Source organism: Ambystoma mexicanum, chromosome 8 (assembly GCF_040938575.1).
Source record: "Ambystoma mexicanum isolate Mex_15411 chromosome 8, UKY_AmexF1_1, whole genome shotgun sequence".
NCBI classification, from domain to species: domain Eukaryota; kingdom Metazoa; phylum Chordata; class Amphibia; order Caudata; family Ambystomatidae; genus Ambystoma; species Ambystoma mexicanum.
In genome coordinates, this window is record NC_090929.1 from 400,914,309 (window position 1) to 400,926,705 (window position 12,397).

General features: G+C 47.0%; 1 protein-coding gene across 5 annotated transcripts in view; it reads right to left on the bottom strand.

Annotated features, from left to right (window-relative positions):
- HDHD3 (haloacid dehalogenase like hydrolase domain containing 3) overlaps positions 1-10,601 on the bottom strand; it is a 71,774-nt gene extending 61,173 nt beyond the window's left edge. The window contains exons 1-2 of one of the 5 annotated variants that reach the window (XR_011268550.1): positions 10,321-10,601; positions 10,146-10,210 (exon numbers count right to left, since the gene is read on the bottom strand). The gene's annotated coding sequence lies outside the window, so the exon portion shown is untranslated. The remainder of the gene's footprint in view (positions 1-10,145; positions 10,211-10,320) is intronic. The other 4 variants (XR_011268549.1, XR_011268548.1, XM_069609896.1 and 1 more) reach the window with 4 other exon arrangements.
- Positions 10,602-12,397: the final 1,796 nt, after the last annotated feature.

Below are 12,397 nucleotides of genomic sequence, written 5' to 3' on the forward strand. Positions count from 1 at the left end.
ACCCAATGACTCTGATTTTTCAAGGTGACAGCGCAGTCTTCCAGAATTCGCTGGGGCTCGAATATTCTGCCCTTGGTTCAGGTGAGGAGAGCCCAGGGTTTGCAGGTGCAGAGGTCACTTTTCAGGTCAGGAGCTGGTCGTGGCTCTCGCCATATGGCTACAGGCTACTTCTTGAAGAAGACCCACAAACAAAGAAAGATGGAGCCCTTGATGGTGCTGACCCTTCGGGACACCTCACAGGATTGCAGAAGGGTTATTCCAGCTGAGGTTATCACCATCAGGTGGAGACTGGCGATCTTCCAGCAGAAGCAGCCCCAGCTCTGCTTCCCTTGTCGTGAGAAGGCTGAAAGTGGGAGGCCAGGTGACTTATGGCATAAGATGAAGACTGTGTAAGTCCCAAGGCTCTGCATGGAATGGTGATAGCTGCAGTACGGAAGCCCAAAAGGGAGCTGGTCAGTCCACTGGTTGGTCCATGGACACTTACAAAGGCTTCCAAGGTATGGATCAATGTGCAGGGGTTGTAACCACCGGTCCAAGGGTCAGAGCACCAACGTGGGCTTCTGAGATCAGGCAGAGGAGAAGCGTTTCAACGGGCCAATCACTGAAGATGATGCTGGTCAGCTGCAGGTTTCATCCTCATTTCTTCAGTGGGCTGCTCTTCTTCACAAAAGTGTTGGTTCCAACGATGTTCTGCCGAATAGCTGCAGGAGCAATATTTTTATCCAAGATTCAGGCTGGGAGCTAGCCCAAGCCCATCAATGGCAAGGATCTGCAACATTCAAATATCCCAGGGTTATCCAATCCTAAACCACCACTGGTCATCGCATCCACCCAGCAACAGAATTTTGGACGCCAGAGGATGTCGACTGGGACCATACCAGTTCCCTCCTCTGGCTCACACACACAGGACCACTTGCCTGTTAAATCTGCAACTTCCACTGGGAAAGGGGTTTCCATATATGGCATTTTCTCCCTATTAATCTCTTGTGCCCAAATCCCACAACACCTCCCTATATAACCAATGCTCTAGGATAACAAACCCTGTTACACACGAAAACCACATCTCCCAGATTTCCTGTTTTCCTGATTTCTACCTGAATACATCCAATTATTTTTATCCACGTCCCTCTAATTATTCTTTACCGAACACCCAGTCTACTTTTCCAAAACACTACAGTTCCCACAATCCCCGTTAATTTCACGATAATAATCCCGTCCATTCCTGTTTGCCTCACAAAATGTACCAATCTCATCTGTCTGACTTTACCAACCACCCCTAGTACGAGGGTTATAATTCCATATAACACTCTTTTCCCTTCTGACCCTGTAGGATACTTGGAAACTCTACCACCCTTCTTTTTCAACACAAACACCTTCCCAAACAGAGAAAAACAATGGACAAATACGAGAACGGTTTACATGACATGTCCCAACCCAAGGGTGAGGCAAAGTCAGGCAATTGACCAGAATCACACACACCTGACAACCCTTTCCTTTCCCCACAGGGTTAAAAGGTGGAGCATGAAAGCACAATACGAGCAAGGTAGAGCGCACGACAAGAGAGCTATCGTGGTACGGCAATTCAAGAGGAGGAGAAAGGCGGCGAGAATCGAAGGGCAACAAGGAGAGAAGGGACTTTGCCCTTTGCCACCCCGACCTGCGAAACCTCCATGAAAGGAATCGTAAGACTGCAAACAATAGCCAGCATGTGTTGCATCAGATGTGAACGGTACACGGAGCATGCCTACGCTGATAAGCAGGACAGAGAGAGACGCATGCTACCGTGGTACCGTCCTTGACTCCAGATACAAGAAAGGCCAAGAGGTCCATCACAGCCGGTGAGTCGAGGGGAGAGCCAATAAGAAACCGAATTGTGTTGAATGCAAGCCGCAAAGTAGCAATTTAAGGAAAGTTCAAAGAACTGTTAACATTAAGGGAAAACCAGCTGCAGAAGAGTCCAGCACCGTGTGGGTGTTCACTCAAGAGACTCTGGTTGACCCCGCGTTTGGTGGAAAGGACTGATACCAGAAGGCTTTGGGAGAGCCGCAAGCAAAAGGGTCAAAGTGGTCATAGAGGGGTCTAGCAAAATCCTCTGTACAGTCAAAGGTCTTTGACCGATAGACCATTGGAAAGCTAAGGGAGACAAATCTATCTTAGTGAGAAAAGAGAAGGCAAGGAAAGCCATAGGGAACCCGACAGAGGGAGGCTAACATTCGAAAGGGGTCTGAGCCTGAAGAGGGGGGCCCAGGGGTGAAGAATCATCACCCCAAGTGCAATCCGAAAAGAAACTTTTGTTTATTATTTCGATTCTATCAGCACCTTGGAAGCAAGAGAGTGAACCACAGAAGGTTTGTGGATCTGAGCCCAGAAGAGGGGATGCAGGGGTGAAAAGTCATCACACAACATCCATTTCAAAAGGAACTTTAATTTGTTATTTTTGAATACATCAGGTCCTCAAAGTCAAGAGACTTAAGAGAAAAGAGACTTGACCATCAACTGACCTGACATATGAGAAGCAGAACTGTTGTCTCGTGGTGCGGAAGCTCCAAGCGTGTGCTGTGCTCAGGAGTCCCGCCTTGTCCTGTGCTAATAACATGGGGAAGGGAGACTCCCGGCTACCACATCCTGACTTATCATTTGTGAACAATTTTCCTTCTTGTGATTCCTATCCCACACTCTTTTGTATTTATTTGTAAGGTTTGGCAATAGGTTTTTCTTAGTATTGGCCATTTTATTTGACAAGACGCCACTAGGACTGCCTTATTATTATTTGATGGTCGTAGCTTGCTCCCATCTTACCTTTAGGTTTAAATTAGATGTTTTTCTAACCTGCATATCCAGTTTAATAAACACCCTTGAACTGTGATCACTCATGTCTGTCTTTACTGTTGCCACCGTGCATTCCTTACACCACCTTTAGTAGCCATTTGAGGTAAATGCAAAAGAGCATGAGAAAAATATCATGGAAAATTGTAAAAACCAGCTTGTCCTAGACACATCATCAAAGTAATAAAAAAGCCATTAGGTAAAAAGTTATAAGGGTGCTAATTATCGTAACTTCGCTTCACTGTAAGGTGATGTGTGTAATTGCAGAAATACAAGAATTCCAAAAGAGAGACTAGGGTCCTCATTACGACTTTGCCGGTATCCTGGCTGTAATTCTGCCAGGATACCAGCAAATAGTAATACCATTTCCAGCACTCGGTCCGGCGGTATTACTGCCGGTTCACAAATTCCAGGTTGACGGGAGTAAATCCCCATTCATAGGACTCCACGGGAGATTTGCTGGTATCACTGGCAAAATACTGGCCATTTTTTGTTGGCAGGGTGGCGGAATTACCTCCAGCTCACTGGCAAACTTGTACTCGGCTGGTCTGGAAACATGCCGGTATACGGTAATACCGGCACGTTAATTCTGCACCAGTAACGTTATAACGAGGCCCAAGGTCTTTCGATACTGACAGTCTTAGGGAGTAGTCTGTTTCCCCATAAGAATGAACAAAACAGCCATGGGAAGTTTTGAATACATCAGGTCCTCAGGTAAACCCGCCGCCACCGTTGTTTCCGGACCACCTGATCCCGACTCCTGCAGGTGGGAGGTGATGTTCCCGCCAGGTCTGACCTGCAGGCGGCCGAGGAAACACCGGCAGCATTACGAGATGCTGCCGGTGTTTGCATGATCCCCATTCCCATCGAGTCCCGTAGGACTCGATGGGAATGGGGATTAACACCATTCCGCCTCCCTGATTCCCGGAAAACCAGGGTTGTAATGCCCCGGTAATTCCGGGAATCACGGAGGCGGAATGGTAATACGAGTCCGGCGGTAACCAGGCGGTTTTACCACCGCAGTTACCGCCGGACTCGTAATGAGGCCCATTAAGCGGCTTCAAAACCAGGCGAGGGTGTGACATTAAGGGGTCGGCGGAGAGTTCTATTTTGTCTGTGGCTGTGTAAGATGAGTAGAAGGCCCTTTGCAGACACAGAGAGAAGAGATGATGGAATCTGGCTCCTGCCCCGATTGTGTGACAAATACCATGCTTTGCCTCATGCTTGAGCAATACTACCAGCAGGACCCACAGGGCATGGTAGTTGAGCAGGTTAAAGTGAGCTTGAGGCAGCTCTGGGCCTACCAACCAAAATACTAAGGGATGTGAAATCAACACTGGAGTATTCAGATCTTGGTAGCTCTTTCTCCGACACAAAAAGTTAATGCTGCTTATAACATGGAACTGTGAGAGACATACTAAGTGCAACAGAGAGAGAAATATTGTCTGCCAGTGGCAAGGTGAACATTGAGCTACCTGCATAAGCCAGGGGTAAAGGTGTGGAGGGGAGTTGTGTTGTTTAAGCCTTGCTGTGACCTTCATTCTTTGTTAGGCTTTGCAGTGTCTTCCACGCCCCCCTACATGTAACTTCTCGATTGTTTCCACCGCTAACTCCTCACCATTTCTACTTTCCACCCTATACTTTACACATGGATTAGCCATTCACCTTTCATAGGTGACACAAGTTAGTACCTCATCACCTGCACACCCCGAGACCATTACCTTTCTCACCAGCTGGTCAGACAGCCCTCCAGCAACCCATGATCTAGCCTCGCTCTGTGCAGACTTCCTTAGTAGCAAATTGAGCACAATACCTACACTTGGGGCTCCCTTCAGGATGGGTTAGGACGAAATTACCTAACCCAAAATTACCGACCTCACCAAAAGACCTAAAACACACACCACGAAAAGTTCTAACTACCAAAAGTTCGAACTTGTTTTGGTGTGTGTTTAGGTCTTTTGGTGAGGTTGTTAAAAAAAAAGAAAAAAAAATCCTGTGGGGGCTACAGGGGTGTCCCCCCGCAACACCCTGCTGACTAAACTATACAGTATAGTGAGCTGGGGTGGCGGGGGACAGCCCCGCAGCTCACCTAATCAAAAGTTTAAAAAAAACAAAAAAACAAAGAAAAAGGACCCTGTGGCGCCGGTTCCCGATCACAGAAGTGAAAGGGAACCGGTGCCGCAGGGACACAGCGCATCAGAAGAAAAGGTAAGCAGGGGGGAGGGTTTTTTTTGGGGTTGTTTTAAAATGGATGACTGCATGGTAAATGTATGAACATTTTTGTAATGCGTACATTTCCCTTGCGGTCATTTCCGTCGTGGGTGAATAACCCGCGGGAAAATCACACAGATCCTTCAGGATGCGGTCACAGATGGCACAAAAACCACCCCAAGTTACAGAGAAAGTTCAATTGTTTTTATTTTCTTCTTTGTGGGCCCAGGGCCATCCCTCTCCCTCTCGTCTTGTTTTGACCCTCCACCCTAACCCAAGTGCCCCAGGCCGTGTTAGTAGATATTGAATGTGGACCCCCCACTGTCTAGATTCTGCCTTGTTCTGATGTTGCAGGCCTAAAGGCCACTCACGAATGGGCCTTGTGACTTGCACTTACTGTGGTTTGATTCAGGCTGTCCTTTCACACCCATCTTCACTTCTCCCTCTCTATTATGGCTACTTCATTCTCACTCCTCCCACCTTTCTGCTGTCCCTTTAATGTCTCACTCGTCCTGATCTTGCCTTCACCCCTTGATGTTCTTTCTCCCCTGCTTCACAACACACCACTCCTCCTCCTCCTCCACACCACTAGTCCCCTCCGTATTACTACTCCCCTCCCCCTCCTCCACACTACTCCCTTAAACCACACTACTCCCCACTATTACTCTCCTCCTTCACACTACTATTTCACTCTCCAAACTACACAAACAACCGCCTTGTATTCAGTGACATTCAATTCATATTCGCTCCTTGAACTAACCTCTCTACTCACTAGCCACACAAACACACACACACACACTCACACTCACTCTGCAGTACTACTTCCACTCCCTAGCCAATACCTGCGCCACAATTCGGCTTCACAATCCACCATTCCCTTCTTCCTTCTGCTGGTCTGTTGATCGTCCCCTACCTTCACTGCTGACATCACCCAAATAATCCACACTACCTGCTTCCTGTGACTCCTTTATGTTTCCCCTTCCTCTTTGGAAAATTGGGTCTTTCCCAGTCTAGCCTGTCTCCCTCTACCAGGGGCTGTATGTGCATTTGAAAGGCATAATTAGTCGGCTAAGACCACCCACTTTTCTAGTTCAGGTTTTCTGCAGAGAAGCCATGGTGTTTCAATATGGTTACTGTCCTGATTCCTGTGAGGGGTTGTGATACTAGGTATCCTCGTGGTATTCAGTCCAGGGGAGGGTGGAAGCTTCTCCCCTTTCAGTCTCTGGTCGTCTGGTGTGGTTTGGTCCTGTTGCACGGGTTTGTAGGCAGCTTCTGGCATCCCCATGATGTGTGTCTCCAAACTGCGAATGCAAGTTGTTGCATTTGGTGTCTCTCTCCCCACTAGCGGTGTGCCGCTGCTTCTGCATCTCTGTGGGGCAAGTGTCTCTCGTTGCTGGATTTCTTCTCAGTTTGTTTTCTGGGTCTTCTTTCTTCTGCACAGGGCGTGGGGCACTGGTTCTGGTTTTCAGGTTTGGGTTTCACAGCTTGCCTCCTGTACACTCCTCTGCTCTCTGAAAAAGAGACACACTGGCAAGTATCTGGTGAAGGCAAAGCTGGAAAAACACTGTATTGCACAATTAAGTCGTGGCACAAGAGGGGTGGACATGAATTGGGGCCCTCTCAACTGCCACCATCCACTTTAGGGATAGGACTGCTCTGGAATTCTCCTTGGTAGCCCTACCATCCTCAGAGTTACAAAAAGTTATGGAGTAGGCATGAAAATGCAATTTTAGAAATCATTCTGAAAGGGTAAACCTGGCTTTAATTCCTGTCACCCAAAGGTTTGCACAGCAGGAAAGAGAGATGAAAGGGAGTGTGGAGAAAAGTATCAGATGTAGCCTGTCCAAAGTTCCTGAATGGCCTGGCCATCCCTAGTAAGGAATTGAGGTCTGGGTTCATCTTTTGTGGCTTGACAACCTCTCACGTTCCAGCCATATTCGTAGAGCCCCAGACGCCAACCACTTCACTCACCCTGGGGCCCAGTAGCAGAGAGTGAACACAAGACACAGAGTTCCCGCTGCCCATGAGAAGACAGTGTAACAAAACAAGGGTGTGTGAGGAGCTGACTCTTCACAGGACTCCCTAGTAAGAGTAAACAGAATCAGAGATTTAACATTAGCAGGCTCTCCTACCTTGTTCCCAAGCACGCAGTAGCTCCAAGACACTGCATGGTGGTAAATTGCATGCTTAGCACATTAGTAGTAAGTAGGGAAGGGGAGTGTCAGGGTGCTGGGTAGGTGGTGGTGTTTGATCATCTGATAATTGATGCATGCAGGCTATTTTTTTCCGAACTGTTTGCTGCAATCAATTCTCACAGGGTCAAACCTATTCTCACAAGATCAAACACTCTCAAACCGCGATCATCACTATTTATTGCAGCAGTGGTATTCCTCGATCATTTGATGGTAGTTGTTTTAGTAACGATGCACTGGTCACCTTGCAGTATTTGTTATATATAGATTGAACTGAGGATTACCTTACCATATTGCAGTGGCGGTCTCCTGTGTGAGGTGTGATTGCGTCATTCTTGCACTGAAGGACGGATTTCAATATTTTAATACAGGTGGTTTTCCCTGGTTGGGGTGTTTGTTTTAATTCCGCATTGTGAGTCGCCTTTTACTATTGCAGTGCTGGTGTTGTAGGCTTGTTTCAATCCTTCGGTGATGGTTGCTATTCAGGATTTTATTGTTCATGTCATGTTCTGGCTGAGGTATCTGTGGGGCACTTTTACGTATGCCCTCTCCTTTATTAAGGAGCACTTGTTTTAGTCTTGCATTCATTGTCACGTTTCAATTTTGCAATGCTGGTGTCCTGTGTGAGGTGAGCTGATGGTAGTCATATAGTTGTCACCATCGAGCAGTGCAGTGACGGTGTCCTGTCTGGCACACTTGTTTCAGTCTCCCCCGTGGAGATGTCCTCTCGGGTGTGAGTTGAAATCATTTGTCTTCAGCAAAAGCGCCCTGATGAACAGTGGTGTGCCTGAGCAGGTTTCCCCTTTGAAATCTCTTTTGGAGAAATTAAAGTTGCACCTAATTGTGATCAACAGTGCTCCTTGATTTCCAATGGAAAAAGCTGCACTAAACCCATTGTGCACATATGACATCTGGAGAGCAAGTCCTCTGTGCTATGAAATGAACGCTTGGCACCATATGGCTCCTTATGAATCACCTATATATAAAACATTCTGAAGTGGCTGCTGGCGACATCAAGGTACAATATAAAAATCACAAATATTTGAACTGAATGAATAATTTAATAAATGTATCTCTCTTTCCTTTACCCATAGCCTTAAGAGCTGAACCGTCCTTCTCCCAATTCAGGACAAATGCACAAAATGTGCTCATCACCCAGGAAACACTATAAATGTCTCCCTACTATGATATGCTGCCACCTTCTGCTAACCTATTACTAGATGCACCTGTACATATGATGTACATATGACTAAAGCTATCCACGATTTATCCTTTATCACACTACCCTTGCCTGTACACGTTTTGTATGATGTGCCACTGTAATGTATATAACTCTTTGTGTAACCTGTACACATTTTGCATGATGTTCCACTGTAATTAATATAATTCTTTGTGTAACCTGTTATTGCAACCACTGTAACTATGTAAGATTATGCAATGCAATGCGCCCAGTTACCTGAGCGTCAGGTGCGCTATATAAATAAATAATCTAAACTAAACTAACCAATGCACTAACATGCAGTCTTTACAAAACCTAAGCTTACATGATTAAACAAGTAGTGATAAAGCCCACAGCCCACAGTTTGGTTTTTGTGTGGAAAGGAGCTAGGACCTTAACAGTGGTCTATATCCATAGGTTGGCGACAGCTGGCGAATCGTGCGAGTACCTGAGCATATGCATGGCAGTGGTTGGCAAACTATCTTATAGCTATAAAACAGCTAACAGTGAAAGCTTGTTTCATTAGCCATTTTTTGTGACGAATAAAATTATCAAAGCAGATTTCACATTTGTTTAAAACTTTGAAAAAATGTCAGTCAGAGAATTTTTTTTAAAAAGAACACAAAAAAAATCAGTAGCCCTAAATATATTTGATCAAGCATATGAAGGTGGGTATCCTGCAGAAAGACCTATCACGGATGCAAATCCCTTAGCTTGCTCAACAATTGCGCTCTTTTTATGGTGCTCCTCAAATTGTCTGCATTTTAAATATCACACTTAAATAATGTCACAGTTAAACAGAATATGCAAGATCCGATGCCCACTAGTGTAGAGAGCTACAATACTATACGCTAAATCTGGTCTTCAGCATGCAATGAATATCGCGTGTAATGGTACCATTTACCTGCATACAGCTATCATTACCCTACATTTCTTTCTGTCCAGAAATGTTGTGTAATGATAGACGTATGCAAGTAAATGGTATCATTACACACGATATTCATTGCATGCTCAAGCCCACATATAATACATGCCAACCCTCCCGATTTAGGCAGGAGACTCCTGATTTTTCAGTGAAAAATATAACTATTTTTCACGGTCTCCCGTCTAAAATTACTGCAGCCCCAATGCATTCCTATAGGGAAATGTAGGTCTCCCGATTTCCCTGTGGAAATCTCCCTCCCAGGTAGCTCTGAATGTTGGCATATATGAGATTTTTTTTAGCCTAGAATCTAGACTCCCCCAAAAAAGTCCATCTAAAAAAAATATCTTTTTTTTAATTCAGAGTGGGTGTGCGACCCCTTGGCCATGAGGCTGCAGCCCACCAGGGGGTCACGCCCCACAGTTTGAATACTGCTGGGTGTGACAACAGGCGAAGCTATGCGAATTGACATTGTCTCTATGTATCCTAGGGCAACAGCTCCCTCTAGCCGTGACAACAGGCAAAGTTACTGCATCGGACAAGCATACAGGGACAAACCTCTGGCTTTTTATTATATTGTTAAATTAGATTAGATAGATATGATGATTTGTTTTGCAATACTCTGAAGGGAACAATTGAGAATGTCATTTGATTTTTCATACAAATTCGAATTGCGAACAATTAATAACTTTTTTTACACAAAAATATAGATCTGACAAACGATCCTCCACCTCCTCATTTCCCACAAGCTTAATTTATTAAAATGACCCCTCACCAGTAACTGACTAATGCTGTTCCCACGGATGTCCTGGAAAGTCACAGCTCCGTGTTTGTCTTCTCCTGTTTTTTAAAAGAGGAACATTTTTTTATACAAAAAAATCGATCTGACAAACCGTCCCCTCCCCCCTCCTCATTTCCCCCAAGCTGAATTTATTAAAATAACCCCTCACCAGTAACCGGCTGATCGCTGTTCCCGCGGATGTCCTAGAAGTCACTGCTCCGTGCATGTCTTCTCCTGTTCTCTAAAAGAGGAGCTGCTGCATTATAGACTCTGTGATCTGCGCAGTGAATGTCACGGCTTGCAGGATAGACCCTGTGTGGCGGCGAGAGATACAGTTGCGATCCTCCAGCTGAACGCTCTGGGGTTTACGCTGGTCGGCCAGCAATCAAATGACTGAGGTGCAACAGCCAATGGCAGCGCAGCATCCCATGAAAAATACAGGACGCTAAACAGGAAGAGACACCTAAAAAATATAAAAGTGCAAAAAGTAGTTGTGGAGTTTGCTTTCAACGGGTAATGCGCGATGAAGGGCTTCTCAATACTGTATAATAAATAAATGCATTTTAAACGAAGGAGAGGAGTGGTTTATCTATGTTGTTAACTAATACCTCATTTATCAAATTGTGCTACGTCTCAGGCAGAAAAAAAAGAATCCGATTTTCCAAACCTGCGTTATAAATGCATTTTTTCTTTACGTCATTCATGCCCCCACCCTATTTAGGAGATGGGAGCCCAGTCCTGGTTTTTACTTTATGTTCCTGGGCTTTCAGTCCATGATTTTTAATGCAGCAACCCACGATTACAAATCTCGAATCCAAAGAAAAAAAACTAAACTGGATTACCATCTGCGGGACGGAATGGGGCATGTTTTCGTGTATGTTAAATCCTTCCTCCAACCCACAGCCCTAACTAGTTGAAGGTCTCTCAGCTCTCAAGACTGTAAAAAAACCTATGTAAAACTAGCATTGGCAATGCCAAGGGCCGGGTGTGTGGTGTGGGACCGCCACAGTGGGTTGCCCCTTTAAGGGAATGTATCCCTCCCCTGTGTGTTGCTCTTTTAACATGGGCCATGACTGTGTCATGGCTCAAGCTAATAAAAGGAGCCTCTGCAGGCACGCCAACCAGAACGGTTGCAGACTCCCAAAGAACGACTGAGTCCATGTTTAATTTATGTAGACTTGCAGGCCTACATGTCGAGGCACAGGCCAGCATGCCCTGATGCCATGGGACCCTCGTGCCAGGACAGTGGCAGAGGTCTGCATGGTCATGGGCAGCTGTGTCCCCACCCCCCAATGGTGCTGGAGTCCTGTAGCACCATGGGGCCTGCCGGATGTCCAGGGCAGGCCCGCAGCCCCCACAGGCACTGGGCCTGTCATGTGCTGATGTCCACAGCACTATGGGGGCCTGCCGGATGTCAATGGCAGGCCACCCACAACATTGGCGACGAGGACGGAACCCAGAGGGGCTCCCTTATCCCTGCTTCTTCGCTAGTTTTTTTGTCCCCTTCCTTTGTTTGGTTTTCCCTATTCCCTTTGTTTGAAAGTAGTGGGGGAGGCACAGTCGGCTGTCCCCTGCTGTGGGGAAGTGAGATGCATGCAGCATCCATCGCCGGGGATGAGGGAGGAGGAGTGGCTGCAAAGGACAATGCAGGGAGCCTTGCCAGCGAGTTCACCCCCAGCTGCGGCCCTCTGTGGAGGGTGCTCGTGCAGCCTGGGTGTGAGTTTCCCCCGCAGGTTTCCCCGCATGCTGAACAAACAAAGTGCTCTGGTGGAGCAAGAGAGGTGTTCACCTGCCCCTACAGGGACTGATGTGGGTGCGCAGAGTCCGCTGAAAGAGGAAGTCGTGGGGGGGGGGGAATGCCTGCTCCCTGGAGAAGGTATAGAGTGGTCGAGGGTGCTTATGCGACCGGAGAGAGGTGCAGCCCTATGCCCCAGGCCCCGTGCCATACAGGGTATGACACGATGGAGGGCCTGGGGGGTTAGGCGCAGGGTGGGGGAGACGAACGGCGGGAAACAAAGAGGGAGGGGCAGCCAAAGCGGCGCCCCCACCCTCGGTGCTGCCAGGGGAACGCACCAAAAGGTGTGAAGGAAGCAGCAGGGGGGGGCAGGAAGAAGCCCGGCCCCCAGCAGCACATCAAAGGGGACAGGGAGGATAAATACCCCTGTGAAACTCAAGGAGGCACAAACAGGTCCGGAGCTCACCTCACTCGGGTAGGCTCCCCGGACCTGGGAAAGGGGAAAAGGAAA